A 24,121-nucleotide genomic window follows, 5' to 3' on the forward strand; every position below is an offset into this window, starting at 1 on the left:
ATTTCCGCGCCAGCTGGCGGGGCACCAAAGGCCTTTTCCACCAGCTGGCGGGGCGGAAATCAGTCCAGCGCGGGCTTAGCCCCTCAAGATTAGGGCTTGGCTGGTCAAGATGCGGAGGATTCCGCACCTTTGGGGCGGCGCAATGCCGGGCTGATTTGCGCCGTTTTGGGCGCCGGTCGGCGGACATCGCGCCGACCACGTAGAATTTCGCCCATGTGGTCAATGCGATCTCCTGGCCTGGTTTCAGGTGATCAGAGATTTTTCCACCTCTTTTTCTCCCTATTCATTCATGGGTAACGCTGGTAAGGCCAACACTTCCTGATGGTGAGACACCTTCGTGAACCGCTGCCACCCCACATGGTGTAGGTACACCCACAGTGCTGTTAGAGTGTGACTTCCAGACGTTGGGAAATCAGGAAGCGAGTTGCTCGCCACAGAATTCCCAGCCTCGAAGGTGCTCTTGTCGCCACAGGAATTATATTACTAATACAGTGAAGTTCCTGGTTAACATTGAATGACAGTCACGCACACCTCAGTTCTTGATTTCAGCTGTATTGACCAATGCCGAAATGTAGGCCGAGGGCTCAGTGTCCCTGATCATAAACATTTTTGGAAAAGTTAGCGTGAAATACTATTTCCGATTACACAGTGGATGTAGAATGAGAAGAAGTAGTGAAATGTGTAAAGCTAATTTAAAAACAGATATCAGAGAGTTCCATGCAGAGAGCAATCAGGGGCGGCACGGTCGCACAGTGGTTAGCACAGTTGCTTCACAGCGCCAGGGCCCCAGGTTCGATTCCTGTTTGGGTCACTGTCTGTGCGGAGTCTGCACGGTCTCCCCGTGTCTGCGTGGGTTTCGTCCGGGTGCTCCGGTTTCCTCCCACAAGTCCCGAAAGACACACTGTTAGGTGAATTGGACATTCTGAATTCTCCCTCTGTGTACCCGAACAGGCGCTGGAATGTGGCGACTGGGGGCTTTTCACAGTAACTTCATTGCAGTGTTAATGTAAGCCTACTTGTGACACTCATATATGATTATTGTTCAACAGATTTTTCAGACGGGGAAATGAAGGTAAAATTCCTGGAATCGTCTGAGAGATAATTGGATACAAATATGGAAGCACCGTCATTCTTCCAGGATGGCCTTCCTCAACTGCCAGTCTCTTGTGAACTTTAACCCTGCTCTTGTTGTAATGTTCAGCTGATCAAAATGCAAAATTACTTGAACTCAAACCTCTTGGTCTGGACAATATCAGGTACTGGCAATAGGTGGGCGAAGGAGAGAAATAATTGTTGCACTTAGCGTCAATAAAGTGATCTTGCCTCTGGTACAGTGGGCATGTATGTGTCATAGAATCATAGGATTTACAGTGCAGAAGGAGGCCACGCAGCCCATCCAGTCTGCACCCGCACCTGGAAAGAGCACCCCACTTAAGGCCCCCATAACCCAACCCAACCCAACATAACCTTTTTGGGCACTAAGGGCAATTTATCATGGCCAATCCATCTAACCTGCGCATCTTTGGACTGTGGGAGGAAACCGGAGCACCCGGAGGAAACGCACACGGACACGGGGAGAACGTGACCGACAGTGACCCAAACCGGGAATCGAACCTGGGTCCCTGGAGCTGTGAGGCAACTGTGATAACCACTGTGCTACCCTGCTGCCCTTGTGTGTTCGTGCTCTAATGGAAGACATAAGAATGAATAGCTGGTTTGATGGTATACTAGAATGACCCTGCAATGCCATGGAGACAATGCTGAATCAGTACGTTCTTTAGCAAAATCAAGATGACTTTGTTCGATTAAACCAGATGGATCATTGCAAGTCTAAGGGTGCCGTTATGCTGTAGATCCAGTCTCAGATTGATGCTTGCATTGTGCGATATGCAGCCTACAGGCCTCAGCTACTGTCGGCTTAACACAGATACAAAGGGGCTCTGTGCACAGATGGAATTGCATGTGCAGCCCTTCAGTCACGAGTTAAATTCGAATGTTAGGTGAGTGCAGACAGGATTGCCAATGCTCTGCTAACATTCAAATTTAAATTTAAGAAGCTCTCAGTGAAACGCCCAAGTCCTTTTTAAATTTGCCTCGACGCCAGGCTAGAGTTTCACTGCTGGGTTCTGGATTTCCAAGGACTACGAGAATACTTCCAGGGCGGGAGAAGGGAGTTTCGGGAGCAAGGTGCCCACATATTGCTCACCTTTTGTGCTTTACAGCATTAGGCTGTCAATCTGACTCCCAAACATTGGGTCGGATTGTTCGATTTTGGGGCCATGTCCGGAGCATGTGTCTAGTTTTACAATGAAAATGTCGGCGGTGCCCCCCCACCGCTGCTCCGCCCGGGGTGGGCTAGCAGCTGCACCACGTACCTGTAGATACGGATGGAGGATTGTCGGCTCCATGTCCGCGCATGCGCAGGGCAGCCACCTGCGGCAGCCATGCCCTACAACATGGCGCCAGCCGCTCGCTGACCCGGCCTGCCAGATAGTGCCCTCCTGACCATCCCCTTGCCATCCCCGGACCAGCCCCCGCCAGTCCCCGCAGCCCTCGCAGAAGCCCCCCACCCCCGGCCAGCGGCAAGGCCCCCCCCCCCCGACTGAGTGCACAAGTGAACCGGGCCGTCGAGGGAGAGCCTTCAGGTAACGTCCTGTTGCCATCCCAACAGCGTGTGGCGTACTCCACGATGACGCCATTTTGGAGGGGGCGAAGCGTCCGAAAACAGGCGCCGCCCCCAATTCGGTCGTAAAAACGGATTCTACGCCCGATCGCCGATTACGAAATCGGCAGCGCCAAGCGGAGAATCCCACCCAAGGTCTGGGGGCTTCGGTTCAAATCCCACCACAGTAGGTGGTGAAATTCTAATTCAATTAAAAAATGAAACCATTATCCTAAAAAGGATGATCTGGTTCAATAATGTCCTTCAGGGAAAGAGACCAGCCGTCCTTACCACCACCAGCTCTACATGTGAATTCAGGCCCACCGCAATGTGGTTGACTGTTAAATGCCATTGCCAATTAGGGGCGAGGGGTGGGCAATAAATGCCGGCCCAACTCAAAGCGCCCACGTCCTGTCAAGTCAATTTTTCAAAATGGTGTTTCCTTCAACTTCAAATGCACTTCACTGGTTCCAAAGCACTTTGAGCCATCTTGGGGTCATAAAAGGATCTTCCTTTCCTCGGTTACACTACATGTCGATTTGCCTAATCCAGGTTATTAAAGGGCTCTTCCCAAAAGGGAACAGTGCTTTTTGGGAAAGTCGGCTTTGCCAAACAGCTATCCCTAGTGGCCCAACTATTTTTATAGATTCTTAGAATTTACAGTGCAGAAGGAGGCCATTCAGCCCATCGAGTCTGCACCGTCCCTTGGAAAGAGCACCCTACCCAAGGTCAACACCTCCGCCGTAGCTCCATGACCCAGTAACCTCACCCAACGCTAAGGGCAATTTTGGACACTAAGGGCAATTTATCATGGCCAATCCACCTAACCTGCACATCTTTGGACTGTGGGAGGAAACCGGAGCACCAGGAGGAAACCCACGCACACACGGGGGAGGACGTGCAGACTCCGCGCAGACAGTGACCCAAGCCGGGAATCGAACCTGGGACCCTGGAGCTGTGAAGCAATTGTGCCATCCACAATGCTAGCGTGCTGACCTTGGGGTGTCACCTGCCTCAGATGTTCCAATTTCTGAGGTTCACTGTCAATGGAAACTAGACAAGAACATGAGGGGGGCAAGTAATAGAAGAACATATGCATGGGGCAGATTGAGGCTCGTGTTGAGCACAAACAACATTATGAGGCCCACTGGCCTGAATGGTCCATCCCTGTGCAGTAAATACTTCATATTTTGTTACAGAGGGGCCATTCACACATATGTACACAAACCAAGAGCAGCTAACACTGCCAAACCGGTACATGCAAGGTTCAGAGTGTGGTCTACAATATGCTCGTTTGTGTACAGAGGTAATTACAGCCCAGATAAAGGCATGACAGTTCTCCCATTGATGCCAGCTCACAGCTAAAGTTCCTTCAAGTGCTCCCCACAAATTATCTCAGTGATTAATTACTCGGCAGATGGATTTCCAAACATATAATTAAAATGCGTTGATTTTAAGGGAAATGGAATAATTAAGCACAACAATTCCCGCATCATTTGACTAAAGGTTCTGGGCCAGGGGAGTGGAGTTAAGGCCAAGAGTTCAGCACTTTTGAGGAATAACTTCAGGTTTAAGAGAGTAAAATTAAATCAGTTTATATGGTAGTTGCAGAGGCTCATTGACTGTTCTTTTGGGAAAGAAGATTTGCATTTATTTGTTTTAATTAAATAAATAAATTTAGAGTACCCAATTATTTTTCCCAATTAAGGGACAATTTAGCGTGTCCAATCCACCTAACTTGCACATCTTTGGGTTGTGGGGGTGAAACCCATGCAGACACAGGGAGAATGCGCAAACTCCACACGGACAGTGACCCAGAGCCGGGATTCGAACCCGGGTCCTCAGCGCCGTAGGCAGCAATGCTAACCACTGTGCCACCGTGCAGCCCTAAGATTTGCATTTATATAGTGTCTTTCATGACCTCAAGTTATCCGAAAGCACTTTTGGGGTGATTGTCCTTTCAGCGTCACATGACCTCGGTGACCCTTACTCTGCTGTGTTGCCCTTGAAGGGGAAACCAGCACAGCTTCCCCCACACCCGCACCCATGTCCATTTTGAAATGCATAGTGCAGCCACTGCTGTAATACAGGAAACACAGCAGCCAGTTTGTGCACAGCAAGCTCCCATGAGCAACAATGGGATAATAACTGGATAGTCACGTTTTCAGTGATGTTGGTTACGGGATAAATATTCCAGGAAAGCAGAGGGAACTCTCTGGCACTCCTTCAAAAACAGTGCCATTGAGATCCTTCTCATCCACTCAAGAGGGAGGGCAAGCGGAGCCTTGGTTCAAGGCCCCGATCAGTAGGAGGCCAGCTCTGACTGAGCGTCAACCTGGGTTTTGATGCTGGAATCTCTGGACGGAATGTCAGAAATTAGATTCACAATGAAGATATTGTGGGCAAACAGCGTCGGCTGAACAATGGCAGGTTAATGCTAAAAGGGTTTGTCGAACATTTAAAGCTGTTACTTCAATGCTTAAATGTTTATATTGTTCACCTCACAGCTGCCAGAGGAATACTTTGCCACATTATCCTTTTTGTATTGAATTTCTTTGAAGCTGTTCTCTCAGGTCTGTCGTGACATTAAATCCTCAATTGTCAGAGGTGGTAAACTTTGGGCAAATGGGGGAAAATCAGGGCAGATGCTACTCTCTCGCTTCTTTTGTCCTTCCTTGCACCGTGCACAGCCCATTATTGAGAGCGCGGGAGAGAGTGGCTCCAAGGACAGCTGCAAAGGAGCGGGCGGGCGGCGGAATTTGGAATTTCTCTCTCTCTCCCCCACAGCGTGAGGGTGATTTGCGGAATGAGGGTGAGCCAACCTCATCTGGAGCAACGGCCGCTGAGGCAGCAGAACTTTTTTTTTCCAAATTAGAGCCTCACAAAAAGCCCGTGGTGACATAAAATGCCTGTACAATTTTAGCCATGTCTGATCCTGCAGAAAATCAAGATCAGCGACTCCGGAACACCAACAGCGGTGTCCCATTGTACTCGGGTATGGGGCTTTCGTTCCAGTACATAGGATATGGAACAGAAAGAGGTCATTCGGCGCGATAATAATAACAATCTTTATCGTCACAAGTAGGCTTACATTAACATTGCAATGAAGTTACTATGAAAATCCCCTAGTCACCACATTCCGGCGCCTGTTCGGGTACACAGAGGGAGAATTCAGAATGTCCAATTCACTTAACAAACACGTCTTTCGGGATTTGTGGGAGGAAACCGGAGCACCCGGAGGAAACCCACGCAGACACGGGGAGAACGTGCAGACTCCGCACAGACAGTGACCCAAGCCGGGAATCGAACCTGGGACGCTGGTGCTGTGAACCAACAGTGCTAACCACTGTGCTACCGTGCTGCCCACTGTGCTACCATGCTTCCCCATGCCGGTATTGATGTTCAACTCCAAATTCTTCCCATTTTTTCTCGTCCAGATCTACCATCATAAGCCTCCATTCCTTTCTTCCTAAGAAGCTTGTCCAGTCCCCAAAGACGCAATGTACATCCCAGCTGATCTTTTTTTAAATAAATTTAGAGTACCCAATTCTTTTCTTTTCAATTAAGGGCCACTTTAGCGTGGCTAATCCACCTATCTGCCTATCTTTGGGTTGTGGGGGTGAGAACCTCGCAGACACGGGGAGAATGTGCAAACTCCACACGGACAGTGACCCGGGACCGGGATCGAACCCGGGTCCTCAGCGCCGTGAGGCAGATGTGCTAACCGCTGTGCCACCGTGCTGCCCTCACCTCTCAGGTGATCTGAGAGAAATTAGTGCCAGTCATTGAAAGGAAAAAAACTTTACAACTAGGGAGAACCATGGGCTGGATTCTCCATTTTTGGGTCTAGGTCCCCGCACCGTCGTGAAAACTGTGGTCTTTTGCGCCAGAAAAACTGGCGTCAAAAGGCCACAGACTCACAGCCCTGCAGGGGCCGAGCAGGGAGCTGTTGTGAAGCTCGCAGCTCCAGCTGCAGATACGGCCCCCAGCACTTCCGGGTCAGAGGCCGCGCACGGAGCGGCCTCCAGCGGCCGCACTATGCTCCATGGCAGATCCACACCGCGGAGCTGGACCGCGTAAATAGTGCTCCCAATCGGCCGCGCGGCTGACCTGGACCGCCCACTAAAAAATACCCCACTCCCGTATGAGGCCCCCCGCCCCCCCCCTTCACTCCGATCGGCCCGCGCCCCCAACCATGGCAGCCGTGGGCTCGCGGGTTTCCCGAAAGGCCGGGACCATATTAGATCCACGCCGTCGGGACTTCAGCCGGTCGGGGGCGTTGAATAGCGGGACTGGCCTCTGGCATTGGGGGATACGCGGTGCGGCGTACTTCCCGGGTACACCGCTTTTCAGGGGCGGGAGAATCGAGGAACCGCCGCCGGTCCTGATTCCATGCATGGAAATTGATTCCCCACCCCGACGGCGGACGCGATTTCGGAGTCGGGGTGTGGAAAATCCAGCCCCACGTCGATTGGTTTGATACAGGGCAAACTTAGTTCAAATGTCAATGATGGGTGAGAATAGGGGGATGGAACGAAAGATGGCTTGAGAGACTGAGCATGAGAGAGAGGGAGAGAGAGAGAGAGAGAGAGGAGAAGACGTTGTTGTACTGAGACAGGCCATGTTTAGCAGTAGCACCAAAACCGTGAAGCCCAGTGGTGAAAAGTCGGACGAATTCGAGTCTGGCATTTCCCAGACTCTTCTGGAGCTAGGAATGAACTCTGACCCGAAGGCTCAGTCATGGGAGCTGATTGGTAGAGCGGCTATTCTCCGTTGCGAGTCCGCTCCGCTACTGCTGCCAGCGAGGACGGAAATTTTGGCGTTCAGCCAAACTTTCATTCACTGCAGCGAGACCGGCGTGAACGGACGGAGAATCCCACCGTTCATTGCACAGAGGAGAATTCTGACAAAACCAACCAGGAACCTGCCACGCGTTTCATTAAAAGTACCAACAAAAAAGCACTGATAATAAAAATTGGACCTCTGGAATCTTGTTGGTCGACAGGGTCCTCTTTGCCGTCCACTTGCAATGCTGCCTCAACACATGCACCCACCCTTTCCCACTACCTTTCCATGCCTGGGAAGGATTCTCCGATCAGTCAGCCGCGAGTATCTCAGCCGCGTGTATGTCGGCCGCACGTTGTCCACTGGCGGCGGGATTCTCTCATTCGGAAGCTAAGTGTGGAGGATCTGTGGCGTTTTATGTAGACATCCTGCGACCGGTGAGGGGCTGGCTGCCGCGCCACGTAAAATTCCCGGCCTCCACGAAATAAACGGCCGGTGAATTGCCGGATCCGTGGCCACGCATGCGCACAGCGACGAACTGCAGCGGTCGCGCTGTAAAATATGGCACCAGCCGTGCGTGGACCTGAACTGCCAGATAGTGTCCAGCTGGCCACATCCTGGCCACCCCCCACCAGCCCCCCCCCCCCCCAGCCCCCGTGGAAGCGTCCGCGGCCAGCAGCACAGCTCCGCCCGACTGTGGCGGCGCTGGACACAGTCCGCAGCCGCCACGCCGGGTTCCCGCACAGCTGAGACCACAAGTGAACCGCGCCGTCGGGAACTCGGCCCATCGGGAGAGCCTTGAGGTGACGGGCTGAGGCCATCCCGGTGGCGTACGCTGCGATGGCGCCCTTTCCGAGGGGGAGGAACATACAAGCCTGCGCCAAACAGACGCCGCCCCCCGATTTCGGCATCAAAAGGGGACTCTGCGCCCGATCGCCGATTACGAAATCGGCGTCAGGGAATGGAGAATCTCGCCCCCTATCTTTCCAACGACTGTCAATGGAAATTCCCATTGCAACCACCCCACGCCACCTCGATATCTGCTGGTGTGGGTGTGCTACCGGCGGGAAAATTGAATAGCAACGACCGGAGAATCCTGACCCCTTTCTCCCCACAGCCTTTCGAGGTGTGGCTCCTTCACAAGCTATGTTTCCAACCATTGCCGCCCACCGCTATTAGTTTTCACACATCGCTGTACAGGCAGTGCTCGTCAGCAGACCACTTTCCCCCTGCCAACATGGTCAAGCCTGGATCCAGCCCTTCGCCAGTCGCAGGAGAAGACAATGGGCAGCGGTCAGCATCAAGAACCTCGGCCATTTTATCTCTCCCATGCCGACCCACCTCCGCCTCAGTTCAGCTCAGCTAACCGAGCACAGAGCTCCATGAACTCTTGGCACGCTGAGGCCTAAACATCACATCATCCCTAATTTATAAAAAAAAACACAGCAGCTGGAGATAGCACTAACTCGGCCTAATTATACAAAAACCCAAATGTGCGAACAATGTGCATTTCTTTGAGGACAGACTCTGACACAGGGCCTAGCGACGGTCTAGGAAATTGGAAACTCGGACTCCAACCTGGAAAAGGATGAGGAAAAACACCTCATAAAGGATCGCTTGTGAGCCGAGTGAGACCAACCTTCGAGATAAGTTTTTGCACATATTGAAAATCAATTAAATTATATTAGATATTGAATTTCGACTCAGTCCACAATGATGCCCATTATTCAAGATGTTTTCTTCTCAAACAAAATTGGCAGCAGATCAAACATTACCGAGGTACACTCTAGATTCTCCAGTAATTTGAGGTAGTGATGTAATATGTTTCAGTTACTTGGAAGCCATTAATACTTACAATAACCAATTTATTGCACTGTGGAGTGGTAGTTATGTCTTAAAGTGATATACACATGAACAAAAGTCCTCTTGTTTTATTCACAATCTGCAGTAATGAGTGCAGCACAATTATCAATTGTACTATCAATTTGTGCTTTAAAAATACATAACCCATTCCATCAGATTACGTGCTGGTGCATTTGAGCAGTTCACTTGTGCTCTTGTAATGAAAACGGCTGCATTCTTGTGGCAAAGACCCAGGAATTTGCACCAACAATTGTATTTTTTTTTAATGGCCGACATGATGTTGAACAGCGAGACAGAAAACACATGCACCTCTTAAAGGGACATTACCCCCGCTGTGAAATCGTTCGCGCTCGCCTATTTGGTGAAAGATCAGAATGAGAAGATCGGCGATGCAAGGAATGCTTTTCTGTTTTGTTTTTATCTATTTTTTAAAATAAAACCTGCACCACCCGAAAATTCTGGTGGAAGCGGATTGGGTAACAGCCATTCTAAAGGGAGTTGGGAGTGGGAGGGAGAGCTGCAGGGTACGACCCGTATCACAGCTCTTCCAAAAGGCTGGTGCAGGCGGGATGGGCTGAATTGCCTCCTTCTGTGCTGTACGGTGCAAGGGAAAATCTAGAGCTATCAGAGAGCACAGATGTGGAGCACTGATATGGAGCGCTGATATGGAGTGCTGATATGGAGCGCTGATATGGAGCACTGATATGGAGCGCTGATATGGAGCAAGATATGGAGCGCTGAAATGGAGCACTCATATGGAGCGCGGATATGGAGCACTGAAATGGAGCGCTAAATGGAGCGCTGATATGGAACGCTGATATGGAGCGCTGATATGGAGCGCTGATATGGAGCGCTGAAATGGAGCGCTGAAATGGAGCGCTGAAAAGAGTGCAGAAATGGAGCGATGATATGGAACGCGGATATGGAGCGCTGATATGGAGCGCTGAAATGGAGCGCTGAAATGGAGCGCTGAAATGGAGCGCTGATATGGAGCGCTGATATGGAGCACTGAAATGGCGAGCTGATATGGAGCGCTGATATGGAGCGATGATATGGAGCGCGGATATGGAGCGCTGATATGGAGCGCTGAAATGGAGCGGGTATTCAGTGCTGATATAGAGCGCTGATATGGAGAGCTGATATGGAGCGCTGATATGGAGCGCTGATATGGAGAGCTGATATGGAGCACTGATATGGAGTGTTGATATGGAACGCTGATATGGAGCGCTGATATGGAGTGCTGATATGGAGCGCGGATATGGAGCGCTGATATGGAGCGCTGAAATGGAGCGCTGGTATGGAGCGCTGATGTAGAGCGCTGATGTAGAGCGCTGATATGGAGTGCTGATATGGAGTGCTGATATGGAACGCTGAAATGGAGCGCTGATATGGAGCGCTGATATGGAGCGCTGAAATGGAGCGCTGAAATGGAGCGCTGAAATGGAGCGCTGAAATGGAGCACTGATACGGAGCAAGATATGGAGCACTGATATGGAGCACTGAAATGGAGCGCTGATATGGAACGCTGATATGGAGCGCTGATATGGAGCGCTGAAATGGAGCGCTGAAATGGAGCGCTGAAATGGAGCGCTGATAAGAGTGCAGAAATGGAGCGGTGATATGGAATGCGGATATGGAGCGCTGATATGGAGCGCTGAAATGGAGCGCTGAAATGGAGCGCTGATATGGAGCGCTGATATAGAGCGCTGATATAGAACGCTGAAATAGAGAGCTGATATGGAGCGCTGATATGGAGCCATGATATGGAGCGCGGATATGGAGCGCTGATATGGAGCGCTGAAATGGAGCGCTGATATGGAGCGCTGATGTAGAGCGCTGATATGGAGCGCTGAATTGGAGTGGGTATCAGTGCTGATATAGAGCGCTGATATGGAGAGCTGATATGGTGCACTGATATGGAGCGCTGAAATGGAGCACTGATAAGAGTGCAGAAATGGAGCGATGATATGGAACGCGGATATGGAGCGCTGATATGGAGCGCTGAAATGGAGCGCTGAAATGGAGCGCTGATATGGAGCGCTGATATGGAGCGCTGAAATGGAGAGCTGATATGGAGCGCTGATATGGAGCGATGATATGGAGCACGGATATGGAGCGCTGATATGGAGCGCTGAAATGGAGCGCTGATGTAGAGCGCTGATATGGAGTGCTGATTTGGAGCACTGAAATGGAGAGCTGATATGGAGCGCTGAAATGGAGTGGGTTTTCAGTGCTGATATAGAGCGCTGATATGGAGAGCTGATATGGAGCGCTGATATGGAGCACTGATATGGAGCACTGGTATGGAGCATTGATATGGAGCATTGATATGGAGCGCTGAAATGGAGCGCTGATATGGAGCGCTGATATGGAGCTCTGATATGGCGGCTGTTGTAGTCTGAGCTCTCCTTATAGTTGTCAGGATGGCTTTGCCATAAGCCGATGGAGCGGAATGTTTTGGATAACAGTATTCCTGCGCATTTCCCAGGGGAAAACTGGCTGAAAAGTCCTCAGAGACAAAATAAATCTCCTAAATTTTGCAATTAAAAAAAATGTTAATTATGGGGCAATTTAGCGTGGCCAATCCACCTACCCTGCAAATCTTTGGGTTGTGGGGGTGAAACTCACGCAGAACCGGGGAGAATGTTGTCTTGGGCATTTTTCAAGAAGAAAGGCTTGTTTGAAAAACAAACATGGTCAGTACCTCTATAATGAATCCATTTCTCGGTTAAAGTAACTACTTAGAATGTTGAATACTTTAATTTAAGACCATGACCAGTGTATCATTCAGATGGAGGGCACGTGGCTCCAACATGGTTAAACCGGGCTGTAGACAATGGAAAAGGTGGCAGTGAGCCCACTGCTAAGCTACATGTCCACTGACAGAATATGGTCAGAGTGAAGGATGCATGGTAAATCAGCACTCGTCATTATGAGGTGAGCTTAAAATTTAGTCCCCTGCTACATGTACCATTCGCAACGGTCAGGAACTCTAATAGCCATACATTATGGTGAAGGTGCTGTTGCCATGACGTGAGTGCTACAAGTGAATTAGTGGAATTTCAATTATTTGGTAATTGTCCTTCGTCTCCTCGGTGCCCTCCACGGACATTCCCGTTCTTGCACTCCTGTGTGCTTTGATCAGCGACTGTGTGATTTGTGAACAGGGAGCCAAGCCAGCCATAATTCTCCGCTCCCCCCCCCCCCCCCCCCCCCCGGCTCCCGCACTTCCCAAAAGGAGAGGAGGAGAGCCCAAAGTTGAATGGACACGGCCGAACAAAGGCAATCAGTGGGGACGGGAGTAAACCTTTCACGGCCATTGTCTGCCTTGGCGACACTGCATTCCAGCCAGCACCCCAGTAAACGGGCGTGCTCAGAAATTGTCTGTCACAAAGAAAGGGCTACCTCCGATGCAGGCCATCCCTCTGTGACGTAGTTAATGCACCATGAACATTCTTGGCCCTCTGACTTGATCGACCGGGGTGCGAGTGGACCGTCGCCATGCTGTGTTTGCTTTCTGCTTCCTGTCTGCTTTCCTCGCTGTCAATATCTTTTCCCAATGCGGTGGTTTTAGTGTTGGAAATATGTGGGTTTGATTTTTCTCTCGTCGTTTCCCCAACCCCAATCCAGGTGAACCTCTTCAATAGTCCATTTTTACGCAGAGGGAATATTTATGCTCAAACCCCGTGAGTAAATGGTGAAGATGTTCACACAATCCACCTGCTGTTACGCACAGGTTGTCCCACTTCCCCCTCGTTTCTCTGTAAGCATATCAAAGGAGACTCTCTGCCAGACATTTATACCCAGCCACAGGAAACCATTCTGAACTGCAGAGAGGGGGGGGGGGGGTGAGGCGGGGGAAGAACAAAATCCCCTGTTGTGGATTCATTATTTAAAATGTAAGCCACTCCCAACGCTCAGTACATGTGCATTCCATATGTCACTTTAGCCTTAATTATTATTGCGTAATAAGCTGCAGTCCTAATTAGGAAGAAATAATTATCATCATCGCTGATTGCATCCAATTTTGCTTAAAGGATTCCTCTTGCAAAGCCTTTCAATTATCCCTGTGACTTTGTTGCTTCTGAGGTTTTGACCTTTTGGGGCAACATGGGATTAAAAGGTGAAAAAGTAGCACTCGCATTGACATTCCAATGACCTCGACTGCAAACGGGAAAAATATTTATTTTATGAATGAAGTTTTTTTTTTTTTAAATCATGCATCCCAGTTACTTACACTCGCCAGCATTCTGCTGCTTCTAAGGATGCAGACATAGCCTGACGTTCCTTCAGTTAGATCTAGCCATAGAATCCCAACAAGTGCAGAAGGAGGCCCTTCAGCCCATCGAGTGAGCACCGACCCGCTGAAGGAGCACCGCTCCCTTCCCCTCCCCCCCCCCCCCCCCTCCCTCCCCCGGTAACCCCACCTAACCTGCACATCTATGGACACGGAGGGGCAATTTAGCACGGCCAATCCACCTAACCTGCACGTCTTTGGACTGTGGGAGGAAACCGGAGCACCCGGAGGAAACCCACGCAGACACGGGGACAAAGCCGGGTCCCTGGCGCTGTGGTGCAGCAGTGCTAAGCACTGTGCCACCATGTAACCCTCAGCTAAATGCCCCCCCTTCCCCGCACTCCCTCCCGGCTCGTCCATTGTAATTCCACTGGGATCCTTGGCCCTTTGCAACAGCATTCTGAAATTCAGGCTGGATCGGACAAGCAATCATTCCACTGACCGCCCCCAACTCCCACCCCCCATCTCCCATCGCCTTCCTGACATAGAAAGAGAAAGAACTGAAGGGGATGAGAACTCTATTCTTTTGCTCCTCCCACTGCACTGTGTTTGAAGCAATATTGGTTTGGGAGCCAAACGGTACACGTTCCCGGCAGCAAAGGATCGCAGAAGGCATCGAATCGTTGGGGGATTGCTGCTCCTGATAACATTCCAGGAGGTTTTCTTTCAAACAAGATCCTTCAGTTGAGAAGACAGCCACTCATCCCTTCTCGTCACGTCCAAAGGCACGGCTTAGTCATTTATACAGGGCAGGCATCCGGGGGCAGCCACAGCACCTGCCTCTTTCATGGAAAGGATTTTGCTCCCAGGATTTGAGATGGGGTCAGCACTGGGACAGTTTGGATTGGCAGGGATCCGGGGGGGGGGGAGGGGGAATGAGAGAGGGGGGTGGAGTAATCTGATCCCATCACATTCCTAGGGCTCCAACATTTACGGGGTCACAGGGCAAGAAAGGCTGTGATTGGGATTGCAGTTAATCTGTAGTGATTGAGTTGAGTAATTCACCAACCACAACAGAGAAAGTGGAGGGGTTTCCATTAACACTCAACGACAAGGGAATTTGAGAAGACGTATGTGCAAACGGCTCTCGGGGTTCCTGCTAAGTGGATAATAAAGGCATCACATTTGAACCAAGCCTTAACCACAAGATCAAAATGGGAACTTCGCTACTTGGCAAAAAAAATCACCGCTTCTCGACAAGTTCCATGGTGGATCAGTTCCACATCTGCCCGATATTATGGGCGCGGTTTAACGGGACACTTTCTAAGTGCCATAGTTTGCTGCGGAGTTTGCAGACCTTCCAACTTGCTTCGACCAGGATTTGCTTTGACCTTGTCGTTGAAGACAGGCTCTGGTTAGAAATTCCTTTTAAGTTTTGTTCCACGGAGATTTTTTGCAAACTTTTCATCTCTTGCTGAACCTTTCTACTTACGTTTAGCATGCACACCTGGTACCTTACAATTTTCACTCCTGGTTTCATGTGATGTCCTTTGCTTTCTGAACAAGGATGGCTTCGGAGTGTAATGTCACACAAAGAACATCAAGCTACATTTTGAACAAAGCTAATTTATTTACGCTTCATCTAAATAGATTTGACTTGCTTGCTAAGATGCAAAAGATTACAGATTCACTAAAATGATGATACTAATTACAGAGCTCCTGATAACACAACTCTTCTCGACCTCGCCTAACAACCTTCTCCCCGAATCAAGAGTATCACGTGATTCACATGTGTGCGCCTGATCGCCATCTAGTGGTTGGATGCAGTCACAGTAAATTGTTAACTCTTCATTACTCTTACAATGTACACAATGTCACAGACAGAGCTAATGTTTCGGGTTTGGCTCTGACAAAGAGTCATCCAGACTTGAGACTTTGGTCGAACTGTTTTCTCCACAGACGCCGGCAGATCTGCTGAGGTTTTCCACCATCTTCTGCTTTTGTTGTGAACGATACCAACAAATTGCATTTATATAGCAGACAAGTACGTCTCACAAACCCTCCAACAAAATTTGACATGGAGCCACCCGAGGAGGTGTCAGGACAGCTGCCCAAAAACAAGGCCAAAGAGGTAGATTTTCAGCAGGGTCGTAAAGGAGGAGAGGCCGAAAGGTTTGGTGAGAGAATTCGAGAGTTACGGGCCTTGCCAGCAGAACCATGGCCGCCAATGGTGGAGCGATTACAATTGGGGAATGTGCAAGAGACCAGAGTTGGAGGAACGCAAAGATTTTGGTGCGTTGTAGGTTTGGAAGCAGCTACGGAGGTAGGGAGGGGGGTGTGGCTGTGCAGGGATTTGGAAACAAGAATGAGAATTTGAAACCCGTGGGTGCTTCCGAGCTGGATGTTAAAGTCAGTCAGCGAGAATGTGTGTATGTTGGGGGGGGGGGGGGGGTTAATGTCAGTCAGCGAGAATGTGTGTATGTCGGGGGGGGGGGGGGGGGCGGGGGGTGATGAATGGGACTTGATATGAGTCAGGATCACAGGTGAACGGGGTGTAATCGTCTCTCCACTGATTCCAATACAGGGATCAGTTCGGTGATATTCTAAAATGTGTTGGCAGCAGGTGAGATTCCCCAGTCCAACCTCGTGAGGAGTTCCTTCAACCTCATCAGTTTCCTTTGCTAATTACGCAGACTCTTGGGGTGTCACTGTTCCAGGAAAGAAGCATTGCTCTGACAGCCCGTTCTGTTGCCGATATGCGGGGCTCCAAAAAATGACTAATGCCCTTCACAACCTCAGGCTGTCGCAGAATTCTCAGCAATCGTCGAAGTATTTTTGAAGTGTAGCGATTGTTTTAGTGTTGGAAATGCAGCAACCTATTTTCACACAGCTAGTCACCACAAGCAGCAATACAATAATGATACATGATCTGCTTAAGTGATCTTAGTTGAGGGGTGAATGTTGGCCCGGAGATGAGGGAGAACTTCCTTGCTCTCCCACAAAGAGTGTCATGAAATCCTTTATATCCATCTGAGAGGGAAGGCAGAGCTTTTCAGTTTTAATGTCTCCTCTGAAATACAACGCCTTCGACAGTGCAGCACTCCTTCGGTACCGCGCGCGGTGTGTCAGGTTGATTCATACACTCACGTTCCTTGACTGGAACTCAAACCCACAACCTTCCGATTCATTCATTTAAAAAAATCTATACTAGTGTCACAAGTAGGCTTACATTAACACTGCAATGAAGTTACTGTGAAAATCCCCTAGTCGCCATACTCCAGCACCTGTTTGGGTACACTGAGGGAAAATTCAGAATGCCCAATTCACCTAACAAGCACGTCTTTCGGGATTTGTGGGATGAAACCGGAGCACCCGGAGGAAACCCACACAGACACGGGGAGAACGGACAGACTCCGCACAGACAGTGACCAAGCCGGGAATCGAACCCGGGTCCCGGACGCTGTGAAGCAACAGTGCTAACCACTGTGCTACTGTGCTGACCAGAGGGACGACCGCTACCAACAAAGCCGTAACTGAAACCTAAGTGATGACCATTGGTGACTGCATCTGTAGCGTCCTTGAGGGTTCAATGGAGCTTAATATTGATTCCCTTGACAATAATCGCCCACCATCCGATTTCTGTTACTTAACACCACATTAAATAAAAGTGTACGTGCTTGCGAAGCGCTGCCAAGGCTCGTGCTTGCGTTCCCGGATATTATGTTCGCCCACTAAATAACTGACCTTTAAGCAGCGTAATTATTTAGCAATGCATTGTTGCCTTTCCAAGATTAATGTAGGTTTCCATAATTCATGCGTATAACATTGACAAGCCTCAAGCAAATTTCAAACTTTGAATGATGTTCTTCTTCGTCTCCAGAGGTGTGGATGTGTACAGTTTGGCTCCCAGCTAGAGCTTTTAAAAAGGTGTCAATTAACACCTTTCTTGAAGAACTGAATGAGCATCTGGCTAAGAATAGGATTGAGTGCTCATATGATAAGCACGGAGAGAGATAAATACAGGCTGTGTGGAACATGAGCTTCCAGGCCCTTGGAATCACCATTCCAAAGGACGAAAGTGGACGACAGTGACTGATGCAGGATGGGAGATTCATTTAGTCGACCAGAGTTTTTCCTGGTTTGCCGATAGCTGCAGAAAGGACCACGGAGAAGTCTTTCTTCCAGTGGTTTAATGGGTCCAAACTGACACTGGGGCAACGATAGAACACAGTTCGACAGGGGGAACCAGCTTTGTTGACCAAATTGGCTTCTTTTTTGTGTTCTCTCATGTTTAAATAAAATACGGGTTTATTGTAAATACCCAAATTTATTGTGGCGGGTTTTCGCATCCTGGGATGTTGCTTCATCCGGACACAGCCAATAGAGGATAATCCAGTGGAGCCGACGGGAAGAGATCCCGTCCAATTCTCCATCCATTTAATTTACTGGATGGAAAATTAAAAAGGGGCTCTAATATCGGGGCGCGTATTCCTCCACACTTAATTCTCCTGTGTTGCCTTTATGTGCAGAGTCTGCACGTTCTACCCGTGTCTAGGTTTTATGCGTGGGTTTCCTCCGGGTGCTGCCGTTTCCTTCCACAATTCGCAAAAGACGTGCTTGTTAGGTAATTTGGTCATTAGGTCATTCTGAATTCTCCCTCAGTGTACCCGCACAGGCGCCGGAATGTGGCAACTAGGGGCTTTTCCCAGTAACTTCATTGCAGTGTTAATGTAAGCCTACTTGTGAAAATAAACATAAGAACATAAGAACTAGGAGCAGGAGTAGGCCATCTGGCCCCTCGAGCCTGCTCCACCATTCAATGAGATCATGGCTGATCTTTTGTGGACTCAGCTCCACTTTCCGGCCCGAACACCATAACCCTTAATCCCTTTATTCTTCAAAAAACTATCTATCTTTATCTTAAAAACATTTAATGAAGGAGCCTCTACTGCTTCACTGGGCAAGGAATTCCATAGATTCACAACCCTTTGGGTGAAGAAGTTCCTCCTAAACTCAGTCCAAAATCTACTTCCCCTTATTTTGAGGCTATGCCCCCTAGTTCTGCTTTCACCCGCCAGTGGAAACAACCTGCCCGCATCTATCTTATCTATTCCCTTCATAATCTTATATGTTTCTATAAGATCCCCCCTCATCCTTCTAAATTCCAACGAGTACAGTCCCAGTCTACTCAACCTCTTCTCGTAATCCAACCCCTTCAGCTCTGGGATTAACCTAGTGAATCTCCTCTGCACACCCTCCAGTGCCAGTACGTCCTTTCTCAAGTAAGGAGACCAAAACTGAACACAATACTCCAGGTGTGGCCTCACTAAAACCTTATACAATTGCAGCAGAACCTCCCTAGTCTTAAACTCCATCCCTCTAGCAATGAAGGACAAAATTCCATTTGCCTTCTTAATCACCTGTTGCACCTGTATACCAACTTTTTGCGACTCATGCACTAGCACACCCAGGTCTCTCTGCACAGCAGCATGTTTTAATATTTTATCATTTAAATAATAATCCCTTTTGCTGTTATTCCTACCAGAATGGATAACTTCACATTTGTCAACATTGTATTCCATCTGCCAGACCCTAGCCCATTCACTTAGCCTATCCAAATCCCTCTGCAGGCTTCCAGTATCCTTAGCACTTTTTGTTTTACCACTTCTCTTAGTGTCGTCTGCAAACTTAGACACATTGCCCTTGGTCCCCAACTCCAAATCATCTATGTAAATTGTGAACAGTTGTGGGCCCAACACAGATCCCTGAGGGACACCGGGCTACTGATTGCCAACCAGAGAAACACCCATTAACCCCCACTCTTTGCATTCTATTAATTAACCAATCCTCCATCCATGCTACTACTTTCCCCTTAATGCCATGCATCTTTATCTTATGCAGCAACCTTTTGTGTGGCACCTTGTCAAAGGCTTTCTGGAAATCCAGATATACCACATCCATTGGCTCCCCGTTATCTACCGCACTGTTAATGTCCTCAAAATTCCACTAAATTAGTTAGGCACGACCTGCCCTTTATGAACCCATGCTGCGTCTGCCCAATGGGACAATTTCCATCCAGATGCCTCATTATTTCTTCCTTGATGATAGATTCCAGCATCTTCCCTACTACCGAAGTTAAGGCCTATAATTACCCGCTTTCTGCCTACCTCCTTTTTTAAACAGTGGTGTCACGTTTGCTAATTTCCAATCCACCAGGACCACCCCAATGTCTAGTGAATTTTGGTAAATTATCACTGGTGCATTTGCAATTTCCCTAGCCATCTCTTTTAGCACTCTGGGATGCAGTCCATCAGGTCCAGGAGACTTGTCTACCATTAGCCCCATTAGCTTGCCCATCACTACCTCCTTGGTGATAACAATCGTCTCAAGGTCCTCACCTGTCATAGCCTCGTTTCCATCAGTCACTGGCATGTTATTTGTGTCTTCCACCGTGAAGACCGACCCAAAAAACCTGTTCAGTTCCTCAGCCATTTCCTCATCTCCCATTATTAAATCTCCCATTATTAAATAATAAAGATTATTATTATTCGAGCAATCCAAGAGCCCCAGGCACAGGAAGAGGAAAATCTGCCTTGTCATTTTAATTCATTTGAGGAAGCAAATAAACCTCTGTGCAGGAAGCTATTGTCCATTAAATTATATCAGCAGCAGTAATGAGAACCCATCCCTTTGCGTCCTTATTTAGGTACACTGGGAATCACATCCCTGGAATGGGAAGGTGTATTAATAAGTATAAGTAATTTTCTATAATGTGCCGACTTGAGTGCTGAGGGTTGTTGAGATTTCAACTCCGTTTAATTGAAATAATCTGGATAGGTGGTAACTTGTGGAGTAACTTGAGGGTGAGTGGTTATTTCTAAGAACAAAATCACTATTGCCGGTATCAGGGCAAGCAAATCGTCAAGGAATGGAAGCCAGATAGTCAGAAGTTGGCTCAGGAGAGTCTGTGGTAGCAAGTGGTAGGCTTCAAGGTAAAAATGAGATTAATGAGAGTGAAGAGAGTTTTAGGAACGATGCTACTGAGTCGGAAAGCTAGTAAGAGAAATATGTTCAAAAATATACCACAGGTTGCTTCACCTTTCAACCCCTTCCTCTGCCAAATAACTGCTCAAGTATTTGGGATTTGCAGGGGCTGCATGTGGAGGGATTATAGAGAAAGCGGCAATTGAGTGAGCGGCTTTGATTTTGAAAATAATCATCTGGCATCTGAGGTGATGACGAGAGTTTGGGGGGGGGGGAGACCAGTGGGGGTATTTCCGGCACAATACTATTTGGATTTAGTCCTTGGCTTCCACATTAACACAAGAGTAAAGGAAGTATAGGGGCAGCATGGTAGCACAGTGGTTAGCACAGTTGCTTCACCGCTTCAAGGTCCCAAGTTCGATTCCTGGCTTGGGTCACTGTCTGTGCGGAGTCTGCACGTTCTCCCCGTGTGTGCGTGGGTTTCCTCCGGGTGCTCCGGTTTCCTCCCACAGTCCAAAGGTGTGCAGGTTAGGTGGATTGGCCGTGATAAATTGCCCGTAGTGTCCAAAAAAGGTTGGGTGGGGTTACTGAGTTACGGGGTTACGGGGATAGGGTGGAGGCATGGGCTTTAGTGGGGTGTTCTTTCCAAGGGCCAGTGCAGACTCGATGGGCCAAATGGCCTCCGTCTGCACTGTAAATTCTACAAACCAAATCATTGCTTCTTGAGGGGATCAAACCAGAAGGAAGACAATTCATGAGTGAAACAATTGGGACATTGTCACAAGAGACCATTCGACAAAGTCAGAGAAAATCTGGAGCTGTGAAATAACAAGTGTTCAGCAAGTTTGATGCAGGTGGCTATGTGAGCAATGGTGGACACAGTGATAAGATAAGGGCATTATTACATGGAATTTTCTATTTTTTGAAATCATGGGCGAAATTCTCCGTTATCGGCGGAAAGTCCGCCGATCGGCGCAAAAAACGGCGCAAATCCGACTTGCGTCATGTCGGAAAAATGGGTCGATAGTCTCCAGCCCAAAATGGGCTAGCAGCGACGTAACGGGATCCACGCTTGCGCAGTGGTTCACGCCGTGCAGCGTCATACGCGCCGCAAGGCGTGACGGCTCATAAGGCCGCGCTGCTCCCCCCCACCCGACCGGAACACCCGACCGCAACACCCGACTGGATGGCTGGCCGCCGCTCAGCCCCGAGGTTCGAGTCACGCGATGTGGAGGCGCTCCTGGACGCGGTGGAGCAGAGGAGGGACGCCCTGTATCCCGGGCACGGCCGCAGAGTTGCCCCACGCCACAGTGGGGGGAAGTGGCAGAGGCTGTCACCGCTGTGGCCCTGACACCACGGACAGGCACCCAGTGCCACAAGAAGGTGAACGACCTCGTCAGAGCAGGCAGGGTGAGCCTCCCCCATATCCCTCCCTCCCCCATATCCCCCCCTCCCCCATATCCCCCCTCCCCCATATCCCCCCCTCCCCCATATCTCCCCCTCCCCATATCCCCCCTCCCCCATATCCCCCCTCCCCCATATCCCCCCCTCCCCCATATCCCCAAGTGAATCCAGCCCTAACCTTAACCTCTGCAATGCACGCGCAACCGATGGCGTGCATTCATATACCTGCCTAACAGTGTTGCCTTTTACCCCTGCCACCCCCCCCTCCCCCACCCCCACAGGAGAAGCGCGCACACAACAATAGGGAGCATGTGAGGACTGGAGGAGGCCCCGCTGATGAGAGGCCACTGACCGAAAACCAGGAAAGGGCCCTGGAACTGGCTGGTGGACCTGAGGACCGGGAGGTTGCTGATGCAGAGGTCGGGGGCGTAGTAGCAAGTGAGCCACCGACAGCCCGTCCCCATATCCCCCCTCCCCTATATCCCCCTCCCCCGTATCACCTGATCACTGCCTGATGTCTAACCATGCATGCTTCATTGTGTATCGCAGGACCAAACGTCCAGGCACCCATCCCCGCAGATGCAGACCGCCCGCAGGATGCACCTCGGAGGCCACGGTAGACGGAGAGACCCGGACCCTCCGGCATGCGACGCCCGCAGGCTGCCCCTCGGAGGCCACGGGAGACGGAGAGACCCGCACCCTCCAGCATGCGACGCCCGCAGGATGCATCTCGGAGGCCACGGGAGACGGAGAGACCCGGACCCTCCGGCATGCGACGCCCGCAGGATGCCCCTCGGAGACCACGGGAGACGGAGAGACCCGCACCCTCCAGCATGCGACGCCCGCAGGATGCCCCTCGCACACCACGGGAGACGGAGAGACCTGGAGCAACAGGGAGACGACACCCCCGTCACGTGCGGGAGCGACCACCCAGCGCTGAGGGGGGCAGCCACAGGCCCCCGTCACATCCGAGCCAGGACACCACTACCCAGGACACCACTACCCAGGACACCACTACCCAGGACACCACTACCCGGGACACCACTACCCGGGACAGCAGTACCCGGGACAGCACTACCCAGGAAGACGAAATACCGGACAGTGACTCAGAGTGGATGGGTGGAGACGAACCCCCACCCCAAAGTGCCATGGACTCAGAGTGGGACGAAGAGCACGACACAACGCCACTGCTGTCACCAACACTCTCCACCATCGCAGAAACACTCACCTCGATTGGGCACTTTAGTGATGAGGCGTCTGGTACACTCACTGGTGCGCACAACACAGCCGTACCGGTACAGCAGGTGGAGGTAGGAGCAGCAGAGGGGCCGGGCGGTCGGAGGGCAGCCCAGCCCAAGCGAACATCTGCCGCCCAGATGGATCCCGGGTTCCTGGAGTTACCACACCCACCCATAGATCCGATGCAACCACCGACCCGGAGACAAGCGAAGAGCGTGACGGGCGGCTTGCGGCGGCTGCGGTCGCAGGTGGAGGAGTCCACCCGCGTCCAGGAGCTGGAAGTGGTGCCGGTCATGCGTGCCACCCAGGCCGACACCGCACGGGTGGCGTCCGCGGTGGAGGCAATGGGTGCGACGGTGTCAGACATGGGGAACGGTTTGCGAGGCCTGGGGCTTTCCGTGCAAGCGGCGTCTGTGGCCCAGGAAATGGCTGCCCTCTCACAGGAGGCCATGAGCCAGTGCCAGCGCCAGATGGCAGAGGCGCTCAACGCCATAGCCCAGTCTCAGCAGGCCATGGCCCAGTCTCAGCAGGCCATGGCCCAGTCTCTGCAGGCCATGGCCCAGTCTCAGCAGGCCATGGCCCAGTCTCTGCAGGCCATCGCTGAGGGCATCGGCGCCAGTGGCCATGTGCGAGCCGGCGTCGCACTGTCACAGACAGGTTTTGCCAACCCCCTGGGCTCCATGGCTGCAAACCTGCAGACCCCTGTCGATACCAGCACGGGCCTCCAGGACTGGCAGCGCCAGATGTCGGGGGGGGCGTCGGATGGCCAGTCCGTTCGCATCCCCCACCCATGTAGAGGCCTGGGGGCCATCGGGCACCCCGAGGGAGGAGGAGGTGGTGTGGTCCGTCCCGGCTCCCTCTGTAGGGGAGGTCCCGGTACACCGCGACACCTCGGACTCCCCCCCTTCCGTCCCAGGTGCATCGGGTGGGCAACGGGCAGGACATGC

The sequence above is a fragment of the Scyliorhinus torazame genome, chromosome 28, assembly GCF_047496885.1.
Source record: "Scyliorhinus torazame isolate Kashiwa2021f chromosome 28, sScyTor2.1, whole genome shotgun sequence".
Taxonomy (NCBI): domain Eukaryota; kingdom Metazoa; phylum Chordata; class Chondrichthyes; order Carcharhiniformes; family Scyliorhinidae; genus Scyliorhinus; species Scyliorhinus torazame.